General features: G+C 34.1%; 1 protein-coding gene and 2 non-coding genes across 3 annotated transcripts in view; 2 read left to right on the top strand and 1 right to left on the bottom strand.

Moving 5' to 3' along the window:
* The window catches only part of LOC129940317 (centaurin-gamma-1A), a 455,674-nt gene that overhangs the window by 259,447 nt on the left and 169,885 nt on the right, over positions 1-26,342 (bottom strand). The gene's annotated exons all lie outside the window — the stretch shown is intronic.
* Trnal-caa (transfer RNA leucine (anticodon CAA)) lies at positions 10,536-10,655 on the top strand. Its single transcript has 2 exons — positions 10,536-10,573; positions 10,611-10,655. It is a non-coding gene; the product is annotated as a tRNA-Leu (tRNA).
* Trnal-caa (transfer RNA leucine (anticodon CAA)) lies at positions 17,322-17,439 on the top strand. The gene is made up of 2 exons: positions 17,322-17,359; positions 17,395-17,439. It is a non-coding gene; the product is annotated as a tRNA-Leu (tRNA).

The raw sequence follows: 26,342 nt of genomic DNA, 5'->3' as shown, positions 1-26,342 counted from the left end.
AACATTACTGATTTTGAACACATTCCAAATACTTTCTATACTGTACAAAAATAATAACTACTTAGCTGTTGCTGATTCCTCCTTTAAGCTATATAAAATAATTTCTTTGCTGTTTGAAAATAATAATTTGTTAACACTTTGTTCCGAAATAAAGATTAAAATGTTTAACGAACACTTTCAAGCCTACGAAGTTGGAGAAAAAATTGGGACCTTACTTTTAAAAAATATTAACTCTTTCACAAGTCCTCCACTCCACTTATATCAAATAAATAATGAAAAAACTTTTACCAGAAATAAATATTTGTAACAAATGTAACCAATAAATAAGCCTTCTGCAAACTTTTAATTGGAAAAAAATGACTATCCAAATATGTAAGTGTAAGAATTATTTTTGTAAGAATTGTGAAATAAATAAATACGAATCTAACAATAAGATCAAAATCTATGTATCTTTTTTCAAAAGCCTTAAGTAAAGTTTGCATTAACTTTCTTAATTTTTTGCCAAAGGTTGCTTGTCCTTTTTCCAATTTTCAGCAATGGTTGTTTATTCTTTGTTTTTAGTTTTCAGAAAAGGTTGAATACGACTGATCTCAGGTAATCTTATCATGTTAAATAAAAACACAATACATTTTTCATTTATTTTTTAATTTAAACCTAGTAAATTTAAATATAAATAACAATTACTTCATTGAAAAATGACGATATTAATCCCGAAAACATAAGACAATGTATTATGTTTTTATTTAAAATAATTTCACTTTAATCTGTAATATTTTCATTTTCATTTACAGGAATACCTAATGTTTTAAAACACCAAATTTGATATTTTTTGTATTACTTTGCAATTAAATCCTAAAATAAAAGAAATTATATTGAAAAGTAATACGAATTACATCAAATTCGACGTTTTTAAGTACTTAATTGAAATTGGCTTCATATTTGATTCAAAGTGACGACACATTTGATTCAATGTGGTGGCGTATGCGATTCAAAGTGTGGACACATTTAATTCAAAGTGGCGACATATTAAATTCAAAGTGGCGACGTATTTGATTCAAAATGGCGACACATTTGATTCAAAGTGGCGGCGTATTTGATTTAATGTGGCGACGCATTTGATTCAAAGTGTCGACACATTAAATTCAAAGTGGTGACATATTTAACGCAAAGTGGCGACGTATTTGATTCAAAGTGGCGACAGATTTGATTCAAAGTTGCGACAGATTTGATTCAAAGTGGCGTATGATTTGATTCAAAGTGGCGACGTATTTGATTCAATGTGGCGGCACATTTGATTCAATGCTGCGACGTATGTGATTCAAAGTGTGGACACATTTAATTCAATGTGGTGACATATTTAATTCAATGTGGCGGCAAATTTGATTCAATGTGGCGACATATTTGATTTAAAGTTACAACGTATTTAATTGAAATACGTTCATACTTGATTCTAAGTTGAAACGTGGGGAAAAACGTTAACGTTAATTGGTTACGTAGCCACTCAATTTGAAGTTGAAACAACATTGATTCAATGTATTTCGGCATTAGGCTAAAAACATTGTGATTTAAACTTTGATTCAAAGCATAACTCAATTGATTTTACTACGATTTCACAACAATCGAAAATCAAAGTGGATCTGCTTTGATTCAATCATTTTCTGCTTTAGGCTATAAATGTTGTGATTTTACATTGATTCAAAGTGGTTTCCATTGATTTTACGTTGTTTTTTGGCTCAGTGTTATTTAAGGTTATTGGGCAATGTTATGATGGAGTTTTCTTAATCAGGTGAAGCTTTGAAAAGTATGACAACTTGTTTTTGAAATAAACTACACTAAGTTCTGAGCAGTCTTTGAAGACGAAGGTACAACTTCAGCCGTTTAAAACAAAAATGAGCTTTAGCTTGAATTCTGAGTCAAAATAAATATTATGTGAAGGGAGAGTCAATCCGCTGTTTCACTGTCATATTGGTCTCAACACCTACGGTATTAAGTATTGTGAGGGTAAACCAACTTTTCTGCATGCTCTCCTAAGTGCAGTGACCCCGGCTATGCCGATTCTGCATAAAAGTTTGATAGAACGGTTTTTGTTATTGGTAGGACATATCTTCCGGAATATATGGCAGTTAGATGGATTTTGTCAGAAAAATTGAGAAAATGTTGTCCATCATAGGTATAAGAGAAATATTCACAATTTTAGGAAGCGAGCTTTTAAGAGCCAACTTATCAGCCTATTCATTTTCATCAATGCCACTATGACTAGGAACCTAAATAAGAGTGACTCGGAGGTTAATGTTGCGGCTGGATTGTTCATCTCCACATTGGTTGACAAGTGTAGAGGATGTTGTGGCCGAATTGATAGCCATTATAGCTGCCTGCCTGTCAGTGCAGATGGCCTTGTTTCTATTTTTTTTCTACTTTGTTTGAGTTTTTGTTTGAGAATTTTTCATGCTGAAAAGACTTTTAGGGACTCAGAGAATATTCTCGACCCAACTCCATACTTTAGTCTTTCGTAACGATGCCATTCTCCTAATCCTTTCTGACAAACGATAACTTTAACTGAAGTTTAAGGCAGGGGTGCAGAAACCAGCGTACGTCGTAAAAATATCAAAATATAATTTCGTTAGTGTTGCCATTCTCTTATGGTCGGGAATACAACAATTTGATCCTTTGATTTGATTTAATGGTTGGAGGGCAGAATAAAATTTAAGGCGTCTTTTGGCCAGTATCGAAGGGCCGTTGTAGTACAGATATTGAACCTTCTTTAGTTTCTCGATGTTGTATTTCCTGTTAAGCGCAGGCCGCCACTTAATCGATCTATGTGTCGTAAAACGGATGTATACTTCCTTAAAATCATCTTCGATTTAAAGCTCTCCTATTACCAAAAGTTTTTTTTACAGGTGTACATTGCAAATCAAGCCTTCTTAACCCGTTCTATAATATATATACTTTTGGGATCTAGAATGACTCCTAGATAAGAGCTGGCAGATAAAGAGAGGATTTAACTGTTTATTAGGGGTAGGGCGAAGGCAGGTTATTAGATTTGGGTCGTATTTAACTCAAGAGCATCAGTTCAGTTTTGCTTTGATTAACACTTAGTAATCTGCTAATGCCCCAGTTGCAAACTTTCCTCAAAGCTTACGCAGTGATTTCGCTGATAATGGTTACGCACTTTTCTGAGACCAGTTAAACCAAATCATCATTATAAGGTACCGCCTTCATCACACTACTTTTTAACTTAACGAGAATTTAATTCATCACTAAGATTCATAAGAGCCCCAAATTGGTTAAGTGGTCCGTGAATCGATTCAGTAAGAACATTTTAGAAATCACATTCAACTACTAGGAGTGTAGCAAGAGTAAATTCTTTACCTTGAATTGTATTCTTAATGCTGCGCACTACATCATGCAAGGCCGTTTCATCAGACTTGCATTTGAGGTATGCGTAGTTATGTGGATCGAAAATGTTCTAATAGTAATAACTATAGATCTATTGTTTTTTCAATCAGAAAATAATCTATTTTTCTAAGATTAGTTAAGATAAGTTATAACTTTTTGTATGAATAACAGGGAAAATGCTATTTTATAAGAACACTTAACAATCTAGGAACCAGATGTAAACAAAAAACAATGCCAATCATTTTTTAAAGGTGATTATAGTTACGTCATACAAAGACAAAAGTAAGTATGGTACACTCAGGCGTATACGTACTTTGATTTTTTATTTTAGCATATTTAACATAATTATTTCAGACATAGGATGGATTTTAGTAAATTAATTAATTTCAGAAATTTAAACTTAATTTTGCGATTCATTTTTTAATAGCTTTCAATGCAACTGAAAAAGTCAATCTTGCAACGATAGCACAGTTAAAATAGGTTTCTTACTTTGGAATAATTCTAATATTGGTGGGAATTGGTACACCCGTTCAAAATATTATTATAAGGAAACTGAAAGAAGTCCTCAAAAATCCAAGGTGAGCACATAACACTATTCACGTTCTTAGGTTTATTTTATTATTAAACTCTTCATGGCTAAGTACTTAAGATTCAAATTTAAAATTTTGAGGATCTGTGAATGTATTTATTTTTGGGGTTATTCCATTTTGATTGGTATTTGTATTAATATGTACCAATATTATTTAATACAAACATAATGTGGCTTGTTAAATCTTGAGTTAAAAGTCAGCATATTTTTATTTATCGAAATTGTAAAATTTGTGTTTATTTTATGTAATTCTGAGCCCAAGCTCTTTTTCTACTATCAATCGATCAAAAAATAATAAAAATAGAAAAGCGGCTTCGACAACACTTTTACGAACACATGTATACTTTTATAAATAATCTTAACATACAAATTCGTATATTTCAATTTTTACCTTTTTTCACCGATCAAAATGAACTATTTGGAAAATTTTTTGCATTTCGATGTTCACATTTATTGTATTCTTCCTAAAATAACATATTAAATTTTATAAAATTTTAATTATAACTTTTACTTTTTGTATAGATGCAAATATTTATTACTTCATCAAATTGAAGTCAATATTTGATGGATAAATAACTTTTAATTGACTTTGGCGCCAATCAGATAAACAAATAAAATGTTTTCAAAAAAAAAAAAACAACAAAGAAAATGTTGTTTATTTTTCCTACGCTGCTATCGAACAAACATGTGTACCAACAATTTAAATTTCAAAACTTTATTCTGTAAATATTCATTTCTATTTTATATATACCAAACATTCGACCACATGAAGATTAAACGTCTAGTACATAAAAAACAACAGACATTTTTTTTTCAATTTTTTTAAAATGATCTTAAATCTTACGGACGTATATATATAAATAATTATAAATTTTAAGTTATTGTTTTTATCAAATTGAAAACTTTTACAGTTCTAGACGTTTTAAGTTCCTTAGAAGCTAAATAAAAGTGGTATAGCTTTATGTAAAAAAGTTCAGGAACCTTTTTTATCACCTTTACCTCAAGAACAGTCAGATAGATCTATCGACTCCAAATAACTTTTTTGTTTACAGATAATAACTCTAAAAATTCAGAAAATTGAGTTTTTGGTTTTTGAACAAAATTTTAAAAAAGTGAACAAATTGTAGACCTCAAATATATCTCGAACAATTTACACTAGAGTCTTCATATACATTTTATATCTTACGCATTGTGATAAAAAAATTCGTTCAAAATCGAAAAAAATGCAACTAAAAAATGAAGAAAAAAAATAATTGTATGTTTAAAAAAAAGCTGGTAAATTTTTAATTTTTTTTAGAAAAGTCGAAGGGACAAAAATAAAAAAAAAAAGTTGATAAAAATTGATGTTAGATTTAAATATCTATGCAGAAGCTTTGCATGCAAAAAAAAATTGTATTTAACATTCAGTAAAATCTTAAAAAAAATAAAACTGTCATTTTTTGTATACAAAATATGAATACACAAAAAAACTACAAAAAATTGGTAGAAACTGATGTTTGATTAGTAAATATCTCGAGAGTAAATAAAAGTATATTGACTTCAAAAGTACAGAGATCCTTTTTTTAGTCGCACTACACGAATGTGAATTGCTTTACTAGACTCAATATTTCTTATTCATTACAATGTGCAGATTAGTCTCCATCACGCCATCATGGCCACGAACAACCTGATACTCCGACTGCATATGAACAAGGAAGACATCGTCTTAATACAGGAGCCGTGGGTCTCAAACTCCATCATCAGAGGTCTCAGGACTCCTGGCTATAAAATATTGTATGCATCGGAGAAATGTGAACCAAGGTCATGCATGTTAGTAAAAAATGACTTAAACATATTTTTACTCCCCAATTACAGCGACAAAGACACCACCACCGCTGTCCTAACAACGGATAAAGCCGCCTACTGGCTCATATCCTTACTCCTACCTTGGCCACGACAGTCCAATTCTAGGAAACACCTTGAGGAAGGCAATTGCGGACGCGCAATCGAAAAAAGTTGGTCTCCTATATCTGATCTCTGATATAAATGAAAGAGGTGGGTACTAATTTGATTATTTACTAAGCACTAACCTACTCATAAGTAATATTGGTAATGAACCCACTTTTGTAACCAAGAATAGGAAAGAGGTACTAGATATTACACTTACCTCTGACTCGATCCACAATCTGATTTCAAACTGGCATGTCTCAAAAGTGAATTCCTTCTCTGACCACAAATACATTCAGTTTGAGCTCAAAGATGTGGCAAATACATCTACGGGTTTTCGAAATCACCGTAATACTAACTGGGAGCAATATAGGGAGGTACTATCACAACTGCTTGATCACAACCTTCTTAAAAGCTCCTCCAGTAAAGATGAACTAGATCATTTCACTGAAGCCTTAAATGAATCAATGAGATCTTCATGCCCTGAACCCATTTTAAAGGGTAAAAAGAAACCTAATTGGTGGTGTAAAGAACTAGAAGCATTCAGAATGAGCTGTCGCAAACTCTTCAACAGATCTAAGTACACTAGATCTCCTTCTGACTGGGACTTATACAAACAAGCTCTAAAGCAATATATAAAAGAATTAAGGAAGAGTAGGATGTCTTCTTGGAGAAACTTTTGTGGTAAAATAGAAAATACTTCAGAAGCCTCAAGACTCAGGAAAATTCTCTCAAAAAGTCCAACAATACCCATTGCTTTAAAGACAGAAGTAGGCACGTGGACTATCACAGATGAAGAATCTCTTAATCTGTTATTAGACACCCACTTTCCAGGTAGCTCTAACATAATCAATGACTTAACATCAGAGTCTTTAGCTTATACAAGCGATTTAGTTGATCTAATAACGCGGGAAAAACTGCAATGGGCCATAGACAGCTTTGATCTATATAAATCTCCAGGACCAGATGGAATCATTCCGGCCGAACTACAAAAATGCTCAGACATTATCATTCCACCATTGGAAATCATTCTGACAAGCTGTGTAAGGTTGAAATATATTCCCAAAGCCTGGAGAATGGCAAAAGTAGTTTTCATTCCTAAAGCAGGGAAACCCTCACATGTTAACCCTAAAGATCTACGACCAATCAGCCTATCATCCTTCCTTCTTAAAACCTTGGAAAGATTGATTGAAATTTACATCAGACATAACTTAAAACCATGTCTCATTTCCACAGCTCAACATGCTTACTCTAAGGGAAAATCAGTAGAACCAGCGCTTCACTCGCTGGTACGTATTATTGAACATTCCATCAAATACAAAGAATATAACGTAGTAGCGTTCCTAGATATTGAAGGAACTTTCAACAACGTCAGTTACCAGGCGATCACAACAGCAATGGATAAGCTGAAATTAGAGAAATCACTCATAGATCTTATAAGTCTCATACTCAAAAGCAGGACAATAATTTCTAGCATGAGAAGTTTTAGTACCACCAGATCGGTGAATTGAGGCACTCCTCAAGGTGGAGTCCTTTCGCCTCTTTTATGGAACATGGTAGTAAACGACCTACTTACAGCATTGGAAGCAGAGGGTTTTAAGGTGATTGCCTATGCTGACGACGTTGCAATATCCGTATCTGGGAAGCACCCCCAAGTTCTCTCGGAACTCCTACAAAATGCCCTAAACAGGCTAACCAAATTGGCTAAGCAATGTGGATTGGACGTCAACCCACACAAAACATAATTAATTAAGTAAGCTCATCCAGCGGTCAGCAGGTATGTGTATCACAGGAGCACTTCGCACAACACCAATCGCAGCACTGGAAGTGCTTTTAAATCTAACACCACTTGACATCTTCTCTAAAAAGGTGGCTGTAAACTCATGTGTAAGGCTTAGAGCCACCTCTCAATGGACCAATAACAATACTGGACATACTACTATTCTAGACAATTTCCGATCTATCCCAGATCGCTTAGACTATACCACCCCAAAAATGGTATTTGGTAAAAGATTCCATGTGTCCATCCCTTCAAGATCCTCCTGGGAAGAAGAGAGACCCCTGGAAGACGATGCGGTACACTTCTATACTGACGGTTCAAAGACCGATCACGGAGTTGGAAGTAGTATCTTTTCAGAACAACTGAATCTAAGTCTATCCTATAGACTTCCCAATCAATGTAGTGTATTCCAGGCAGAAGTAATGGCGATTAAAGAAGCACTATGCTGGCTCAAAGAAAACGTTATATCTTGTAAGGATATACGAATCTTCTCAGACAGCCAAGCCGCTCTTAAATCTCTCGTGTCTGTCTCCACAAACTCTCAAACAGTCCACGATTGTCAATCATCTCTGAATGAGATGACGGAACAGTTTAACATTCACCACATTTGGGTGCCGGGCCACAGAGACATTCCGGGAAATTGCAAAGCCGATGAGCTCGCCAAAAACGGAACACTTCTGCCTTATGTTAGACAAAAACATAACATAGGAACACCACTTGCTACATGCAAATATCTTCTCAAGCAATATGCTTTAGAAGTAACAAATGCTAGATGGTCGCAAAGTACCACCTGCCTAGCAACCAAGCAAATATGGCCAAGTATTGACTTAAAACTAGCAACCAAGCAAATATGGCCAAGTATTGACTTAAAACTAGCAACCAAGCAAATATGGCCAAGAATTGACTTAAAACGGTTAAAAAGCTTGATATCACTGAGCAGACAAAGCATAAGCTCTACAATTGGAGTAATAACGGGACACTGCCTCATAGGAAGACATGCTCTGAGGCTAGGGGTCTACACAAATGACTTCTGTAGAAGCTGCATGGACGAGGAGGAAGAGGAAACAGTCCAACAGCTTCTATGTACATGTCCAGCACTCTCCATTAGAAGGAATTACTATCTCGGTAATCCCTTCTTCGATAACACCAGTGAACTGGCAACGATTGACACAAAACGTCTCTCTAACTTTATTAAAAGTACAAAATGGTTTGTTTAAATTCATTACTCTCCCATGAGTAACCTCATTAGTGGTATCAAAATGGACCCTTGAGGTCTACGTGTGTCAATGACATCTGGACAGCCACTCCAACCTAACCTACAATGTGCAGAAATTCAAAACCAATGTGCAAAGGTATCTGTTTTCTAATACTATCCTCCCTTCCTAATTGCTCGTACTGTGTTTAATCATTATAAGGGTATTCAATTCCCTTGTGTAGAAAGTATGTGTTAATGTAAGATAATATTCTTATAAAAATCCAATAAGTATTTTCTTTCATAAGATATAAGCACTTTTAAAAATTCTAATAAAATTGGGTTTTTGTCTAAACATTTTGGGAACAGTAATCAGACTTTTAGATTTTATCATATACAAAACATCGTTGCAATCTTTTTGTAGAAAAATCAACATAAGAACTTTTTAAATGCCCTCAAACATACAAACACAGACAAAACTGATAAGAAATGGTTTTGTATTGTTTTCGAATTTTTGGTATTCTCTTCGGAATCACCGAATGGTCTTCCTTTAAATTTGGGGAGAGGAGGGGGTTAAGGAATTTTCTTTCATTTGTAGGCAAGGTAGTTCGGTAGTTGATATTAAAATTTATTTAAACTTTACCAAATTCATCAGTCGGACACGGATTAAAAATTTTAAAAACCTTGTTGATTGCTGTAAATATCAAAACTCGATCATGCATTCACCTTTTTTTATAATTTAATAACCTTAATTTGAATTATTTTGTTTATTGACCCCGGAAACCCAACCTTCAAAATATTTAGAATTCAGTTCAAAATAGGGAGCCTAAATAGCATAGAGTTACGATCTGTTAATTTCAAAAACTTGACACTATTAACTGAAATTTCTTTTCAACTAAAGACCACCCATCCGCACCCAAAAAAAGAAGAAGCAATCTAGCTAAATTCAATTACCTGTCCCCCCTCCTCCATCAAACCCACCTCACCCTTTAAGAAGTATTCAAAATAAAACCAAAAAAGAAATAGAATAGAATAGTAATAAAAATGTAATTATTAACTACCTTTTTTTGTCTTAACTTCTTCTCATACGTGTACGCCACGACATAAACTGAATTAATGTAAGGTAAAATTTTCACTAAGCAACAGGAAAGCACATACAAGTTATAAACTCCCTCCCTTTTAATTTACATACAACCAAAAAGCTATGATTTATAACATTTGAATATCAAAACAAACACACAACACAAAAATTACTTTCTACGCATTAAAAAGTTCAGAATTCAAGGTCTAGTAATTCACAATATTCGTAGTATGCTCACACGCCCACTGAAATCAAATTATTAATAACAACAAAACACAAAAAAACAACAACATTATTTCGTAATAAATATATTATGAACTTCTATGACTAATGCAGGCCCATCACACAATAACTGGGCGGCAGTTATTTTTAGTAACACCAAATTTTGTTTGAGTTCTTGATTTGAATTTATTGTTGGCTAAAAGATACATTTTTAGATGTGTATAGATGTAAATTTAGTAGGGGTGTGCCTTGATGTAATCAAAATGAAACAAGTCAATAGAAATCAAAGTGAATAATTTAATTAAAAACTCAATCATAGGACCGCTTATCGACAGCGATTTCAACAAGTGTCAGGATGGCCGAGCGGTCTAAGGCGCCAGACTCAAGAGCAATCTTGCCTGCAAACATTGCAGGTTACTGAGCGTTCTGGTCCTCTCTGAGGGCGTGGGTTCGAATCCCACTTCTGACAAAAGTTTTTTGTATTTTAATTTCTTTGCACTGAGGAATTTTTTCAAGAAATTACGTATTTTACAACACAAACAAAGCAATTAAGCTATAAAAAACGGGATTTCTGAGACTAAGACTAAAACAAAATATAGCCGTTAATAATAATTGGTATTATGATTTTGCAAAGTACAAATAAAGTTTAAAACGTTTAATTACCTCACTTTGTTTCTGGAATTTCGCATTAGGTATGAGTCTTTATTTGGCTCTACAGGAAGTTTTGAGAAATGTCATATGTGACGATTTTGGGGTTTTACAAAATAGGTTTTGGAGTTAATTTTTAGAGTTGATTTCGGTTTTAATTATATGCTCAAATTTTAAAAATACCACTTTTCGACAATATTTCTAAATATGTATTTCCAAAATGTTTCAAAAACTTTAAAATAGTTTCGTTATAAAAACAAAAAATTACTTTTAAGCCGTATTGCCTATTTCTGTTGATTTTAGACAGCTGAAATCTAACAACAAATACTATAAATATTTTAACTGAAAATAAGCCGTGTTTTTGGTATTCCATATATAGTACAGTGAGAAATTGCCAAAAAAAAACGATACGCAGTAGTACGGTTTTTATATTTAAAAGTTGATACAATTGAATATTTGCCAGAATAATTTATCAAAAAATACCGAAGCTGATTTTTGATAGTTGACTATCAAAATCAAGAAAATACGTCTGTGTAATGTGATAGCCGATTTCAAAGTTTTAACCGAACAATTTGACATAAAATAAAAACTTCAAGAAGGGGGTTTGTTCGTAGACTACTACATTAACATGTGTTGTTGAAGCGAGCTTGAAGCTCGCCTAAATTCTTTATATACCTAAATCGAGTTGAAAGCTTAATTCGCCTCGATTCCGGTCGGGGATCGTAGTGGAGTCAACATTTGTGAAGAAAAACCTGTGTGGAGGGGTTGGTTTTACAGATAATGCATTATGGTCTGTTTATTTGCATGTTGGTGTTTGTTTTAATCGAATTAAAAAAAATTGTAGGTAGCATATTCTTATATGGTGCTGTACTATTCAGTTTTTCATTTTTTTAATACGAATCAAACTATCTTACTTGCACTTCATAAGAAACATCGAAACACCATTTGCATTTAAGAAAGTGCTTTCAAACTTAATCATTTTTAAACTTCTTGTGCGGTGGAAACAATAAAAATATTTTTTATTGTTGTATGTGTTTGACCAATTCTTTTTTAATACTTATTTATTATGTTTTATTAGACTCTTTTGGTCTTTTTGTTTTTTGGAATGCGAATAAATAAAAAACAAAAAGACCAAAAGAGCCTAATAAAACATAATAAATAAAAAGATTTATTTAATCTAAACTGAGATAAACCTCTGGTGGAAACATAGAAAAACTTAATTATCTTTTCTATTGTTTTCTCTCGCAAAATAAGCCTAGTTAGTCCATTTTCATTAAAAAAACCAAATACCTAATATCAACAGTAACAGATTGATTTTTCCCCCAATGTAAAATACATGATCCAAAATGCAGAATTACTTAACGAACACAGCCATCGAGATACAAATGCAATATCAATCGTACTACCATTTGAGAACGAAATCACATAAGATCAATTCGTGTAGGCACGAGTACGATAACTTTGGCGACAAGATATAATAACGGTTTTTGGTAGAGGGGCTTAAAACAAGCATTTTTTACTATGTGAGGGGGGTCTATCTCCCCTCGTTTAGGTGGTAGGGGCAATATAAAAAATATGTACATTAAATGGAAAAAAATAATTAAAAAATAACGGTGATACTTACAATTAAGTTTTATACCTATTTTAAAGCCAACATTTTTGTCTATTAGTTTGTTTTTAAATCAAGTCAAAGCTATGCATAGTTTTTGAAAAAAATAGTTTAAAAGTCAAAATGTGTGCAAAAAAAAAAGGGTTAAAGTGTAATTTTTCAATACTTCAAGTTTGATTACCACTGTTTTTATTTCAGAATTTATTGCTCTTATTTGTTTTTGATCAAAAACTGAAAATTAGATGATTTTATGTCAAGTACATATTATCCAAAAATGTCAAGTATCATAAGTGTTTCATTAGGAAAATAATGTAATAATTATTGTTTATTTTAATCAATGTAGAAAAACGCGTAGCATTTGACGATTTTACCATTTTCATACATTTTCGTTAACACTAATCAAAAGATTTTGATAACATTTCAATGCAGAAAGTAATTAAACTCTAATGACATCAATGGATTCCTCGAAACAATTCATAACATTAATGATTTTGAGAAAGGTGCCTTTTATTTAAATAATTTCTATATTCTAGTTCAATGCTGGAAAAAGTGTTTTTTGTTCGAATTTTCATTGATATTGTTAAGATGACCTTTTCAGAAGTAAAAGTCAAACGTAATTTCCAATTTCAATACTTATTCATTAAAAATAATAACAGTTGTTGGTTTTGACTTCTGGAAAGGACATCTTAACAACTTCAGATTTGAGATGATACTGAATATTCTAACAAAATTACGTAATGAATTCCGATAAAACTTGAAAATGAGTAAATCTGAATTGTAAAAGTGGCTTAGAACGCAAAACGTTGATTTCTCATTAACAGCGTCATTGAAACATTACTCGCACACAGGGACGGATTGTTGCGCCACCTTATCTATTTATTCCGGAAATAAAGAAAAAGATCGTTCAACTATTCAGGAATAATTTCAAACTAACAATCACATTTTAAAAAAAATACTTCTGGCTGAAATCGTTAGCAGAAGAAGAAGCTGATATTAATACAAAACTTAGGATTCTGGAAAAACTTCCTCGTTTGCAACAATGTCAACGAGAAATAGAATTCACTCCGAATGTTTTGTCTAGTGCAAAAGTCCAAGATATACAACATTAAATAATTCTTTTTGTTAGTTATGAAGCTATGGAGCCCAAAAATTGTTAGAAAATTTTGAACGACCCGTTGATTCGGTAAACGGTTATGATATTAATCAATTGAAGTCAATCTGACGTTTGATAAATGATTTCTACGTGTGGATAGTTTTCTTCAATTATGTTATAATATTTTTGAAAAATGTTAGTCACTCTTTTGGAAGTGTATGATAAATTACGCAAAACTATATTGATGAATTGCAAGTCATTCAATTTATAATAGAAGAATTTCAAGAAAATCTTGATAATATTGCTGTGTTGTATGCGGCTTGTAATATGCAGCATTTCAAACAACAATCACATCGTTATAACCAACTGAGAAGTAAAATTGGAGAATCAAATGAAGCAACGAATGCAACTTTAACAAAACCAACGACTTTTAATCGTTCTATGATGTTGTATTTTCGTTTATGCTTAATCAAAAAAAAGGGCAAAAAAGGTTTAAAAGTAATTTTGTGTTCTGATAAAAGAATCGGTTCTAAAGTGTGATCTTTAAGCTGTTATCTTTTTGGAAACACTAGTTTAAACAGCTGACGCACGTTTCGTGTTTTGTTTTACTTTCAAAAATCTTTAGTTTGGTCTTTCATTTAACCATGAATCAATTTACAAACGAACAACACTTGCGAATTATTGAATTTTATTATCAAAATGCCTTCTCCGCTAAGAAAGTTCATTGCGCGCTTCTTCCATTTTATGGTCAGTTTAATCGACCAAATGAAGCAGCCACTCGGGTTATTGTGACTAGATTTCGCACCAAATTTACATTGTTAGATATTTATTATTATATCAATTACCGATTCGTCGCCGTTCGCAGCAATTGGAACATTTTGGGGAAGGTTTTAGGTGTGATGCCTTTTAAAATACAGCTGGTGCAAGAAATGAAGCCGAACGACCTACTGCAAAGTAAAATTTTTGGTGAATGGGCTTTTGGAAAGTTGGCCGAAGATCCATTTTTTACTGAAAAATTGTGTTCAGCGTCGAAGCTCATTTTTGGTTCAATGAGTACGTTAATAAGCAGAATTGTCGATTTTAAGTGAATATCAGCCAGAAGGATTGCAAGGAGCTACCAATGCATCCAGAAAAAGGCATTGGATTGGCAATGATTGGCATCATTGGACTTTTTTTTTCAAAGCTGATGCAAATCGTTACGTAACTGTGAAGGTTAAGCGCTATCGTGAGATGACATCCAACTTTTGTTTGCTTAATATGCAAGAACTTGACTTGCATGACATATGGTTTCAACACGACAGTGCCTCATTCCACACAGCAAAAAGCTTTTTTATAGCTTTAAAACAATCACCTTTTAAAAACAAATACTGTATATGAAAATACTGTGTGTAGAAAATACTGTTTTTTTTTGTAATTCATTTTTATTAGTTCATTCTTAAACCTATCTTAAAGCTAGACAAAAATTCATAAAACAAGCCTAATTATCCATAACTAACAACTAACTTAATGGTCCCATACGGAAACTCTAAGTTAAACTATAACACTAACTACTACTGGCTTTCGGCGCTAAGATCTATTTTACTTCAATTTATATTTTATTTATTTTTGTATTTATTAGAAAAACAACCACAGCAGCAGATCTAAATATCTTACATTGTTTTTCAGATTTTGTTGTCTTTTTCTTTTTTTTTTGTATTCCATGTTTTTTTTTTGTATTTTTTGTTTCTATTTCTTTTTGTGCCACCATGTCTATTCTACTTAAAACTAAAACCTAAAACTATGAAATAAGTATGTAAGCCGGCCAAGGCTTGAACCCCATCCCGACCTACCCATTATCAAGTGCCGATTGAAGCCACCAAAACTGGTTCTCCTGCTTCACCCTATCAGTTTGGTCAAATTTGGGCACATCCCTACTGAACCGAAGGAGCTCTGCTCCACCTTGTGCCATAACGTCCCGATTGTACAGGAGTCGCCTATCCACGGTTCGTCGTCTGACGTAGTACATTAACGGAACTGCCAATCTATCCTGTATCAGACCGCATCTATCTAAAAAGAGGAATGCCTCTGGGGGAATGAAGCCGCTCAAGCGTGCACTTTCAAAATACTCGTCGTTCGGATAGAACGCCCTGAAAATTAAACTGTTGGTTGAATACATAGCTCTTGCAATGTGACCTCGAACGAGTTTTATCACGAAATTGTCAATTCTGTTTATTCAAGCCCCGTTGTATAGGACCTCGTTGGAATAATAATGCAAATAAGAAGATTCGGCTGTTCGCTATAAGTCGGTACAGCGTCGTAAACACTGCCGCTCGAAGACACGAAACTTCTCCATCTGGGAAGGAGAAACGTTGAACCACATAGGACAACCATAAATGATTATTGGCCGTATGAGGGCCATGTAGCAAATTACTTTCACTCTGGGGTCAAGCCGACTGCTAAAAAACGACTGTTTCTTCAGAGCGAAGGCTCTTCTGGCCCTGAAGCAGCATTTATGTCTGTCGAAATATAAATCTAACCAGATACCGAGGTACTTCACTACACTTTTAATGTCCGTGAAGATCAACGATGACCATCTTGCGCCAATTCTTGCGCGTATCTCTCGTGGCCCTAACGAATGAAGTCTGAAAGAGAATTATCTCTGACTTCAAGACATTGATTTTCAGTTTCCAGTCGTCGCGATATCGCTGAATCTTGGCGAAATCACGCTGCAAGAGAATTCTAATAACCTCAACCTTTCGGGCCGTTCTGTACGCAATTAGATCGTCGGCGTACGCAATTGCCTTTGTAAGACTACCTATCAGATCGCTGGTGTAAATGCTGAAGAGAATCGGCGAATTCACCGCTCCCTGTTGAAGACCATTTTTAATTGAGAATGTTGTGGTAGAATTTACATTGCCACTTTTGACAACAAACTTTCTACCGTTAAGCATATCATAAAGTATATACAACAATGGCTTGCTTATGCCAAGATTGCTCAGTTTTAGGTAAGGACCCTCTAACCATACGGTGTCAAAGGCCTTTTCCAAATCAACCAGAACAGCACATGTGCATTGTTGTTTTGATTTATTCCATTGGATATCAGAAACGAGTTGAGACGCGGCATGAATTGTGTCATGACCCGCCTTGAACCCGAACTGTTTATTCGGAATTATTTTTCTGTCCGCAGCCCATTTAGTCAGAGCCCTAGAAGACTTATCGACCGAAGATTTGACGGATTGGAGTTGACCTTTCCTTTTTTCGGGAGAGGATGAACCAGTGTAAATAGCCTAACAAATAAAAATAGTTTTGATAATGTAAAAAAGCACTTTCTTACAGTATGTTTAAATACAGAATTTGAAAAACAGATTACTCTAATAAAAAATACATCATAATATTTTTTCATTGGCATAATGTTCTAATATACTTCCCTTTAACAGTACATGCTTGGAGTTTCAATAAATGATAAAAAGTGCATGCAGAAATCGAGTTCTGCTTTTGTTATTCTCTATAATGAAAGCTTAAGAGCGGTATTTTGCAAAAATCCAGTATTTTTAGATAATATTTTGTTCATGCAGCATTTTAAGAAAAAGAATTTTGAGATACAGTATTATAAGATACAGTATTTTGACAACACAGCATTTTGAGATACAGTATATTAACCATACAGTAATATGAATATACAGTATGATACAGAATTTTAACCTCAGTATCTTAAAATACAGCATTTTGACTCGCTCCCTTCAAAACAAAATTATCTGAAACTACTATAGTTTTATATGCACACTTTGACTAACGGTATTCAACAAGTCAGGATGGCCGAGCGGTCTAAGGCGCCAGACTCAAGAGCAATCTTACCCATACAACATGGGTTACTGAGCGTTCTGGTCCTCTCTGAGGGCGTGGGTTCGAATCCCACTTCTGACAAGATTTTTTTTGTATTTCCATTTTATTCATTTTAACTTAAAATTTATGTTGATATACAAAATGTAGATACTTGTTGATTGAAGATAAGATAATTGTACATTTAATAATAAATCATGAAAACTGACCTTTTTAATGTTTTTATTAAAGTGGGTCGCGGTCGCCGCTTGTGTGCACAATGTGCGTTACATAATATTTTGATTTCTTTATTTAATCAGTTGATGAAGTCTTTTTATTATCAGCTCGGCTCTCTTGATTGATAACGACAGATGTAACATATTTACAATTCTAATTTAGTTGCATTGAAAAGACTGTGCAACAAAAAATAACTACAAATGAATTGACCTTGATAGTGAATTATAGACATTCCTTATCGCTGGTTGTATTAACAGCTGGTAATGAATTATTGATTGAGTATAACATTGTTGTAAGTACATATTAAGAGGTAGGCGGGTGAAACGTTAAATGGGAAAAATGCAGGGTAGTGCTGGTGCTGGTCTTGATGCAATTGATTGTGCAGCAGCTGATTGATATGTGAATTTCTGACATTTAGATATGCAATTAACGATTAATCGACAGAAAGTCTATTTTGTTTATTTATACATACAATCTTATTCAGATAAGGTAGGAATGTTTCATTCATTCAATGGTTTGGAATATGTATTAATTTTGATCGATAGTTCTTTATCTTAAATATTTCGGAAGCTTAATAACACACAATCTACAATTCCAAAATCATGCAAAATAACATTTTGAGAAACAAAAAATTTTATACTAAAATTTGAGATGTATAGTTTTTTTCATGTCCGTAAAGCTAGAAACACCGCAGTAGAATTTTGAAATTTATTTAATGCTTTTATCCCTTTTATAAGAAAAATTAAAAAAGAAGCTTTTAAAAAATGATTTTTCGAAAATAAAGTTTTCCACTGGTTTGCATAAACTTGATCCTGTTTACAGAAAGCTGAGATCATATGACTGGGTCATACCGCACAAAGAAGTAAGGATATCGCGGATAAGGTGACGCGCCCAAGTGAAAAGTGTCCCAACCGAACTTGGAGTGCACAACTTGAGACATCTAGTTAGAGACCGAGCGAGATGGAGAAGTTTGTTAGTTGAGGCCCTAGTCGTATGTGAAGACTGTAGCGCTACCTTCATCGGGCAGATGAAGTTGGTGCATGCTGCTAACCAACTTATCTCCAGCTGCTTTAAAGAGCTCGGCATTCAAGCCATCCGCTCCAGCGGCTTAATTAGACTTCAACTTAGAAATGGCAATCTTTACTTCGTCTAAGTTGGGAGGACGGGATTGTTGGCTTTCGTCCTCTATGTTGAATGGATCATCCTGCCTGACAGCGGAATTCAGTTCGTCGTCGCCGTTATACAGTCTGCAGAAGTGGTCCTGCCATATCTAGAGCATTGACTGCGGTTCCACTATGATGTTTCCACTTTCGTCTTTGCAGCCTTCGGTTCTAGGTTTATGTACCTGTGAATTTCGTTTCAACTGTTCATAAAACTTTCGAACCTCATTCCTGCTTTTATACCTCTCAACATCTTCGACCGCACGCTTCTCATGCTCTCTCTTTTTCCTTCTGAGAAGTCGGCGTTCCTCTCGCCTCTTCTGCTCATAGAGCTCATGAGCAGCTCTCGTTCTTTTATGTAGCGCCGCTTTTCGTGCCTGTTGTTTGGCTGCATTTGCCTACCGACATTCCTCATGAAACCAGTGGTTCCTTGTTGGTGACTGTTTGAAACCCAGCACATCAGAGGCGGCTTCTCTGATTGCATCTTGGCAATGTTGCCACTGGTTTTCGATACATTGTGTTGGCGGCAGAGAACTTCGAGAGAGGTTACTTGTAACTCGATCGGAAAAGGATTTGGCGATCTCTGGCGATTGTAGCCGTTCGACGTTGTACCTTCTCCCAGCACCTCCCTGTTTTGCCTTGGGTCTAGAAATCCGAAGTGCTACCTTGGCTACAACGAGGTAGTGGTCCGAGTCGATGTTAGCTCCTCGGAAAGTTCGTACACCCATAATGCTAATATGGTCAATCTGGTTGACTGTAGATCCAAGTTGTCTGGCTCCAATGACGAAGCCGCATCCAAATAAGCGCTGTTGGTTTTCGTGGTAGCAGTCACCATCGTAAATATCGCAGTTTTTCATCCTCTTTTTGCCCGGCCCATCCGAAGGCGGTGATATCTCCTTTATAGCCGCCTGGGGCCTCCGCTAATTCTTCGACCGCACATGGTCTGTTAATGGACCTCACATTTCACGTGCATCTCCGAAGTTCGTTGTCCTTTATTCGTTTGCGTTGATTGTCAACAGTACATCCGTCCGTATCCGAGGCTTGTTGGTGCTTCGCAACTATGAAAGCTTTTACGTGGCCAGGAAGTCACCCCGACGCACAACCCCCAACCTGGAGGGCCAGATCATAAGTATAACTCCAAGGATGGGGAGCCGGATAAAACCGCTCCTTATAGGCTTGGGCTCCGAATAAGTCGAAGAAGCCCTATAAGAAAATTACTTTTTTAAATAATCTTAAACAGTATACAAGTTTTCTTCATTACTTTTTCTCACTTGTATAATATTCGATCCATCAAATATTTTTGTCAATTTATTTTCTTAAAAGACGTCAGTTATTAACTATTGCTTAAAATTGGGAAAATCTGTTGAGTTTAGATTTGTTTCAGACGTTTTTTGGAAGTGATATTTAATCAGCTGCTTCATACCCTGAGAACTCTATATACCTAGTTATCCTATTAAAAACAAATCCATTGCAAAACAACATGAGTTGGTGATATATAAAATCATATCATAAGCGAATATATTTTTAAAATGTTTTCAAACTATGTATTTCAATAAGAAACTCTTATACATTACATAAGAACATTATTTATTGAATCATAAGTCATAGTCACACCTGTAAAGATTGAAATAAAATCTTTTAAAATACAAAATTCCCACACATTTCTTTAAACATTCCAATAAAATTATTACAAATTAATATTAATATTTTTCAGTAAAAAAAAACAACACTTTTTGCTTATTTAGTGAAGTGAGAATAATTTAAATATTAAATTTAAGAATAATTTGCCGATTAAAACGATATAACTGACGGTTTCATTAAGAAAAAATATAAATTAAGTTCATTAATCGAAACACCCTCGCAATTAAAGGTCAATGATTTATTAAATAAAACAACAAAACAAAAATTAACAAATTGCTGACACCGAATTCCAGTTGAGGTCATTAAATGGTTAATATATGTATATTCCAGATAATTTTGCCCAAAAAATAATTCAACTTCCTCTCTTACTTTTTTTTTAAATGAGATCTGATACTACAAAGTCAAAAACGAAAACGAAAAAATCGAAACCAGACAAAAACGAATTTCATTTAATTTGTATTTGTTTTTCAGCGTTTTTTTGATATTGTTGCAGCTCTTGTTGATTTCTTCGAAACCTGATTCCATAAACGTGTGGGGGCGTGCTTCACGACTCACAAAAAAATACTTAATCAGCTAAAGCCCGCGTAAATCTACAAAAGGCCGACGACACGGAGAGACCGACTGACTATAAAATCACATTAAATAACAAATCACATTTCCACAATAGAAAATAATATACAATATCTGTATCTTGTATCTAGATGTTCAACAGAAGCCACCAACAAATAATAATTAATCAACAAATAAACAAAACCATCAGTTTTAGTTGTACCTTTAGAATGTAGCGGCTGCTGATGGGTTGTAACTGTCAGTTAAGACTTTATGACAGATACTTCACGGGGCAAAAAAGGGGAACAATACGAAACCAAACCGCCATCCATGCCATCAACACACAAAAGGCACATCCATTCATCTTTTTTAGAGCCTCTCAATCTAATTTCCTGTATGGTTATGGATGATTGTTCGAAGATTGTTTGGGAAAAGATACTTTTAAAAAAAAATATGTCCCACAATATTGACTTGACAACTGCTAGAATGGGGAACTTTCATAGAAACTTCAAGTATCTTCATTCATCCTCTCCCCCCGCACACATTTTGACGGTTCGGATGTTAGAAATTGATTGAACAGAAGTCAACTTAAGTTCAGCCGAATGAAAACTAAATGATACGATGTAACTGCGGCTATATCGAGAGTATAGCGTCGTCACATGGTTTGGGGCTGATTTGGCCTTGCACTACTTCTTATAACAACAACGCTGTTGATACATTGGGACATTATACATAAATTCAAGGAATAAATTAAATATAATTTAACTAAAACTTAAACTTAAACTTAAACTTAAACTTAAACTTAAACTTAAACTTAAACTTAAACTTAAACTTAAACTTAAACTTAAACTTAAACTTAAACTTAAACTTAAACTAAAACTTAAACTTAAACTTAAACTTAAACTTAAACTTAAACTTAAACTTAAACTTAAACTTAAACTCAAACTTAAACTTAAACTTAAACTTAAACTTAAACTTAAACTTAAACTTAAACTCAAACTTAAACTTAAACTTAAACTTAAACTTAAACTTAAACTTAAACTTAAACTTAAACTTAAACTTAAACTTAAACTTAAACTTAAACTTAACCCTAAACTTAAACTTAAACTTAACTAAATAGTACATTTCTAAAAAGTGTTTCAAATGGTTCAAAAGAAGATGCGATTTTGGGATCGAACATTGTCTTGAATTTGATGTTATTCAGCTGAATATTCACCCCACTGTATGTTTGCATAAGTTTACAACCTAACATGGTATATTGCGATTAATCGTTTTCTTATTCGACTTATAGATTGGAATTTCTTTACAAGGGAAAAAAGTGGATCTATTTCATTTCTTATTTTTTTTTTTGTTAACCAATTTTGATGGATAGATATCGTTGAGGCGGCACGCGGGATTCATACAAAATAATGGCGAAATGTATATACGTACGTTAAACTCATTAAGTATTACCTCGACTCGGCTTTCCTTTGGATTCTCGACTTTCAGCACAGCATCCATCATCGTCATTGATGCGGTCGTCTATTGCCATTTGCGTGTCTAATATCATTTGGTTCTTAGAGAAAAAAGATGCGCGAAGTTTGGAGGTGAGGTATGTATAGGGGATGCCATGCCGGCGAGTATGTAATTATTTCACATTTCTCACTTTAAATACTCGACAGTGATAAGATGGCTCACGCAAGAATATGTATAGCATAAGAGGGGATCGAAACATTTCAAACGGTGATGATGATGGCGATGCCGGTCGGTGGTCTGGCTTTGGCTATGGATCTGGCTCTGGGATGATGGTTGTTAAAATGGACCGCAGTTTCATGTCATCTGTCACTTATGTCGCGGCGGCATTTAATGAACGAACGAATATGGCGTGGAATTATAGCAAAAATAACTACAACAACAGAAACGAGAAAACAGTGAGAAAAGTTTTGCATGTGACAACATTAAAATTATTCCAACATATATCTGGCGCCTATATCAGCGCGCAACTCTTGGTAATGGTAATTATAGCCAAGTGCCATCGCTTGCCACAAATTCGCTGCTATTGAGCACAGTCAGAGAAAACTTCAGCCTCAGCATCCAGCCATTAGAGCCGCCATAATTAAGCACAGCACCGTATGTATAGGATTCCAGCTCCAGCAAACGAGATGAGCACAAAATTGCTTTGCTTTGGTTTGGTTTCGTGTGGAGCTGGAGATTTTATTGATATAAATTCTCTCCAAAAGCAGCTATAGATAGATATGTGGCGGTAGCGGTGGCGCTCATAAATTTGCATTTTGTAATATTTTTTTGTGCTGAATATGGTGTCTTTGCTGTTTGGCTAAACTGATAAATCATTTGCAATAAATCCGGCTTTATGGCGGTTAATGACTTTTATTTAAATATAGTTAATTTGTGGATGGATGTGAGGTGCGCGGCAGTTTTGGGTCACAAAAAGGGTCGTTATTTTGATCCGAGGCGCAGAGGTGTTTTTTACAGGTTACATTTTTTTAAGGGGAAGTTTTTTTTTCTATTAATTTAATTAGAAATAGAATTTTTTTGTTATTATTTTTTTTATAAAAATAACTCTAAGGTAATAATGCGGAACGTGGTTATGATATATAACTTTTGGTTTTATAATTTTACTTGCAAGGACTTTAATGACCAACAAACTTAGGTTTTTTGTTGAATTATCATTTCATTAAATTTAGTTGCAGGCAATGGTTTAAACTTGTGCAAAAATTATTTAAAAAAAATTACTAAGCGTATTAAAACTTATCACTCGAATGTAGTTGGGATGTACATATTATTTTAGTATGTGTGTTAAGATGAAATCATTTTTTTTTTATTTTGATTTTTAGATACTATGTCACTGCGTGAGATATTATTTAAATAGTAGCCCGCCATCTTTTGATTTGTATATGAAAACTTCAAAAAAATTGTTTGAAGTTCAATCTATGGAAGGGCGATGAGACGCTTAGAGTTTACCAAGAATTGCAATACGACTTTGTGAATTATTTAAACTATTTATGTATTCGAAATAAATTTTTCGAATACTGAGTATGGCCCAAAAATGGCCCTTTATGTTTTTGAGATAAGTTCGTAATATTTAATTAGGTGGCGCAACAGTACGTTTAAAACTAGGGTGTATAACCTTACAACTCTCAACTATTCTGTGTGCTAGTAACGTTGTCAGGAATGGAGACACGTTCATAGTAAACGCATATTTGACAGATATCCAGCTAGTATATGTTCATTTAAAATTCTTCAGGACATGTTTCAGGGTCAGTTTCGGAAATGTTCGCAGATTATTATATTAAAACTGTCTTTGAAGATTTTCCTTCTGCAAGCACATCTTTTTACACAGATGGCTCAAAAACCAAAGAAGGGGTTGGTGGAGGTGTGTACTCTGAACGACTGAAATTAAGTCTCTCATTCCGCCTTCCTAATCTTATAGCGTGTTCCAGGAGGAACTTTTGGCGATTAAGGAAGTCTTTTCTTGGCTCAAAGAAAACGTGATATCAACATCTGATATCCGTATTTTCTCTGACAGCCAGGCCGCTATCAAATCTCTGGACTCTGTCTCTACAAACTCTATAACAGTCCATAACTGTCGATCATCTCTAAGGGAGGTGGCGCAACAGTTTAATATTCAGCTTTGCTGGGTGCCGGGTCATAGAGACATTCCAGGTAACTGTAAGGCAGATGAACTCGCCAGGAACGGTACAGTACAGCCCATCCTACCACGTTTGGCAAGTACTGGCATACCAATCGCTTCTTGTAAACTGTTGCTAATGCAAGACACTGTGAGGAGGGCAGGCACCAGGTGGAACAACATCACCACGTGTCAAGGCACAAAAAACATCTGGCCAACACTGGATTTAAAACGTTCAAGGTGCTTGCTCTCTCTAAGCAGATCGCATATAAGCTCGATAATAGGTGTCATAACCGGACACTGTCTAATGTGAAAGCACGCCACGAGACTAGGCGTATTCTCAAATGACTTTTGCAGAAGCTGTATGGACGAGGAAGAGGAAGAAACGGTTCTTCATCTTCTCTGCACATGCCCTGCTCTAGCTCGAAAACGCAAGAATTACCTAGGAGAATTCTTATTTAACGATCTAAACGATCTAAATCATATCGGTATAATCAGCCTCTCACGTTTCGTAAGGGACTCTAACTGGTTCCATTGAGCTTAGGAGGAAGCCTCAAGATTCATGTGGTATCACAATGGGCCATTAAACTGGCCACTATAACCTAACCTAACCTAAGCACACCTTCCCTCACCACAATCAATCTCAAACAATCTGAACCATGGTATCTTCTTTTCAACAAGTCTCTGAAATGGTATAAGTTTCCATGTGTTTAGAAATATGCATTCTTAACGCCAGTCCATAAAAAAGGTTAAAAAAATGCTACAATCATCGTCCTATAGCGAAATTATCTGATATTTTTAAATTGTTTGAATCTTTTGTCTGTGAATTGATTTTTTTTAAATTTGTTTTTCTGTTACATGTTAAAATCAAGCATTTAACAAATTAAGTTATGAAATTCTTCTTAATAAATTAAGTTAAATTAGAGTTAAGGAACGATTCATTCATTTTGTAGTTTTCGTTATACCTTAAAGAAAGTTATTATAGCGTCATGTTCAGGACTTAGCTTTCGTGTCAATTCTGGTGTACCTCAAGGGAGTCATCTTGGTCCGCTGCTGTTCATTTTCTTTATTAATGATGTGCGTTCTGTTTTAAATAATTCTTTATCGCTATGTTTTTGAACTATAAACTCCATGAAAGATTGATTTCGATCAATTTTTTGAATGGTGATGGTTTTAAATACTGTAAATTTGTTGGGAAATGTGTATTAAACGCAAACGTAATATAATAAATTATGACGTTATGTTGAATGCGTCACGATTGAATAAAGAATCCAGTGTTTCTGACCTTGGTCTAGAACTACTAGACTCAAAATTATAGCTAACTGATCACTACAATTAATTAATATAAAAAAGCTTACAAAATACTTGCTTTCGTGAAAAGATTTTCGGAATAGTTTTGATCTATATTTTATTCAAAAGTCGTATGATTCTTTTAGAAAAAAATGGGTTAAAATAATTCAAAGCAACAAAGTCGAAGTCATTTTTTCGTCGATTTCAAAACCCTAGCTTTTTAGAAAAGTTCTAGTTTTATTTAAGTTGTAGGAATAATATTACATGGAGTGAAAAAATTATTCATTAAATGATACATATCTCTACATATTCTTCAAGTACATATGTTCTAAAAAGGATATAGATACAATATTGTGACCGTTAAATACATTTTTTTAGCGATAACCTTGTCTTTATTTTTTCTATAGGTTTACAAGATGAAGTGTAGCCCTTGCTTAGAGTAAAAAAGACGAACATTAATTTAAAAGCGAAGAAAATACAAATAATGTAGAACTTCAAAAGTA

This window comes from Eupeodes corollae, chromosome 1, assembly GCF_945859685.1.
Source record: "Eupeodes corollae chromosome 1, idEupCoro1.1, whole genome shotgun sequence".
Classification (NCBI taxonomy): domain Eukaryota; kingdom Metazoa; phylum Arthropoda; class Insecta; order Diptera; family Syrphidae; genus Eupeodes; species Eupeodes corollae.
Note: the sequence above shows the minus strand (reverse complement) of the source record. Positions and strands in the feature narration are given on the sequence as shown.